A 3,460-nucleotide genomic window follows, 5' to 3' on the forward strand; every position below is an offset into this window, starting at 1 on the left:
AGAGTCTTTTGCAGGTGGATCACCACTCGGTTTTCAACATAAAGCTTAATAACCCTTCATAGAAGAAGTCGATTCACTCACACAACTCGAACATCCACCTCAAAAGACTCTAACTCATTCTCGGTAAGAATTGATATGAGTTGATTTAGGTGACACACTCATTGAATTATTGGTCTCACTTGTATTAGATCTGGATTAGAAAATATATTGATGGCAATGAGGATTGCCACTAGACACAAACTTAACCAAATGGTTAAGTATGTGTGAAGTTTCTGATCAGAGTCAAGTAAAGGAGGTTTTTATTAATGAAGGAAGAGGCAATTCACCATCACACTTGAAGTTCTTCCTTCTAGTCTTCTCAAAATTAAAAGAAGACATAAAATAAAGAGAGGCCCAAGCCCAAAGCCCAAGCCCAAACCCAAGTCCATCCTATGAAGGGCAAGGCCAAGTATTAAATAATAAAGAACATTGTTGAAGGTGCTTAGAGGGAAACATTAGAAACCTCTATTGTTAAAGCATCTTTTAGTCTTTAGTTAGGAGTCTTAGGGGGGGTGTGTTAGTAGATAGGTGTAGGAGTAGAAAAGGAGGTGCCAAAGTGAAGGAAGAAGTCACACCTTCCTCATGCTTTGTTTTAGGCGCAAATTCTAGAAGCTTTATGGGAGGGAGTTTTTGAATTTGTGTAGCTTATATTTCAGCACCTTAGGCTATAAATAGAGGTGCTCTCTTTGTATTTTTCAGATTTGAATTTATCTAAAGAAACAATACTCAAAATTGGAGTGAGCATTGGAGAGCTTTTGAGCCTTCTTCTCTAGTCTTATCTTGAAGGATCATGGTTTCCTCAAGTGGCGGCTTGCACACTCATCTAGGAGCATCCATACTTCTAGTGGCGTGATCATCCAACCATTCTTCCATCTTCATGAGCATTCTCTTCTCCTTCCTTTCTTCTCTTGTTAATTTCCTTGTCTTAGCTTGTTTCCTAGTTGTTTTGGTTCGGCAATTTCAGCTTGTTATTGTGTAGCTATGGTTCATTTGTGTTCTTGGCTGTTTTTCATCTTTTCTTCTTCAATTCCAGCAATTTGATTCGGTACCTTACTGTTTTGTTTTGTTAATTAGAGTTTTTGCCTTTCCTCCATCTCATTTGGTTCAATTTGACAATATGTGGAACATCCAAATGAGTTTGGGATTTGGTACTAGTTTTTGGTGAGTTCTAGTCTTAGAACAATTATCCAACTCTAAGAAAAGTGCCTCAATAATGTCCAGCTCAAGGTGATTCCTAAGAATGTCAAGAATCATTCTCTATATGGCTAGTGGAATCACATCATGTGGTATCATGAGTCTTAGGTTCTTCTTGTTTAATTGTTGAGTTGTGTGCACTTTAATTTCAAGAGCTCTTTAATTTTCTTGCAATTTAAGTTTCTGTTTTAGGTGTTAATAGAGTTTTCTTGCTGTTTTTCTTTTGTTACACCAAGTGCTTGTGAAAAGGTTTATGGCACTCATTATTCATACGAGTATGGTTGCTCTTTTGGAATGGCATTCTCCTTCCTAGAGTTTACCTTAAGCTTCCTTTCACTTGTTATTTTTGTCATATGTCTTTTAATTTTGTAATCATGTCAAGTTTTGTCTTAGTCATGTTATTCCATAATTGTCATTACTTCTAGTAGTACTTTTATTGTTTTTGATTGTTTCTTGCTTTAGTGTCATATAATTTTCTGAATTGATATTGATCCTTTGTGCATTTTCTTTTTAGAATTGAGTTCATACTTGTATTCTAGACCTATACAAGTTCCAATACATCATTTTCCATTATGTCTTTGCTAGTTCATAATTCTGTTTTTTGTTCCTATTAGGATTCCTCTGTTTCTGAAAAAAAGTGCTTACTGTTTTTCCTTATTGCAATTGATTTACTCACTGGAAAATTCTGAAATTCTGTATTTGTGATATTCAAAGTGTTAGAAAAGAATAGAAAAAAGAATCATTCAAAAATTCAAAGTACACAAAAAATGATAAATAAAATAAAAAAAGTGTACAATTCTGCCGAAAAGAATACGGTAATCTGGCAGCGATTTTAAAATTTTTATCTCAATTAATTGGTTTACTGTTTTTAATTGATTCCAGTGCCATTATTGAGTTAACATCTTGAAGTTTCTGTGGTTTAAATTTCATAATCCAGTTCGCTCTACATCATTCCAGTTAAATCAGTGAATATCAAGCACAGTTTGCATTAAAAAAAAAAAAAAATTCCAGTAGTTAAATTTTTTCTTTTCTTCATCTACTCTAGTGTTTTTCCTTAAGTATTCTTTTGTGTGCCTACTTTTCTCATTGAGTTATTTTCTTGATTGTCTTTCATTCTTACTCTTTGAGTTTGTCTTACATATAGTTTTCCTTTTGCAATTACCTTTCCTTGCTTATACCTTTTCTTGTTTGTCTTTATTGTTTCATTGGTTTTGTGGTGGTTGCTTTTGAGATTGGTGTGCTTGCTTTGACATCTTTCATTTGAGGATTCCAAGGCCTCAAGATCAGATTGGTGCAAGGACATTATTTCTTTGAGAGTGACCTATATTTTTCTGCCTCAATTCACTTCGGCATTTTTGCTTAAAACACTCACTATTTTTGCTAATTTTGACTTGTTTGCTGTTTTGTGTGTTTGCTGTTTTTAATTTCAAATGGCTGGATTTTCAAGTGATGCATCCTACAAGCAGAATTCTCCTTCCAAAGCTTCAATCCTTGGTGAATTACATGAAGCACAAAGAACTATTAGACGTTTGGAAGAGAAAATGCAAAAGATGGAGGTCCAACAAGCTAGACCATCTCCTTCTATCCATGATGGGCATCATTCTCATAGACCATCTTCAAGAGCCTCTTCAAATGATTTTGGCCGTGAAGAAGAGCATTATAGGAGAAGGAGGAATACACCACAATTTCATGGACAAAGACCTCATCATCAAGGAGAAAGACATCACTACGGCAATGGTTACTACCAAGATGCAAAGGCTAGGCTACCTTCGGTCAAGCTTCCTTGTTTTAATGGCTCTAGTGATCCTAATGTATATTTAGATTGGGAGGCTAAGTGTGAACAAATATTTGAGATCCATGAGATCCAAGATGAGCATAAGCTTAAGCTAGCCACCCTAGAGTTTAGTGATTATGCCATGAAATGGTGGCATGGAATTGTAAAGGACATTATCTATCACAAGGGTCCTCCCGTGGACTCTTGGAACTCTTTAAAGGATCAAATGCGCGCTAGATTTGTGCCCCCACATTTTAGGAAAGACCTCATGTTGAGACTCCAACGGTTTCAACAAGACACGCTAAATGTGGATGAATATTATAAAGAGCTAGAAACGCTTGTGCTTAAAATTGAATTAGAGGAAAGTGAGGAAGCTATGATTGCTAGGTTTGTGAGTGGTCTTAGGAAGGATATTCAAGACATTGTTGAGTTACAAGAGTATTCATCATTGGG

Source organism: Phaseolus vulgaris, chromosome 10 (genome assembly GCF_051622355.1).
Source record: "Phaseolus vulgaris cultivar YP4 chromosome 10, ASM5162235v1, whole genome shotgun sequence".
Taxonomy (NCBI): domain Eukaryota; kingdom Viridiplantae; phylum Streptophyta; class Magnoliopsida; order Fabales; family Fabaceae; genus Phaseolus; species Phaseolus vulgaris.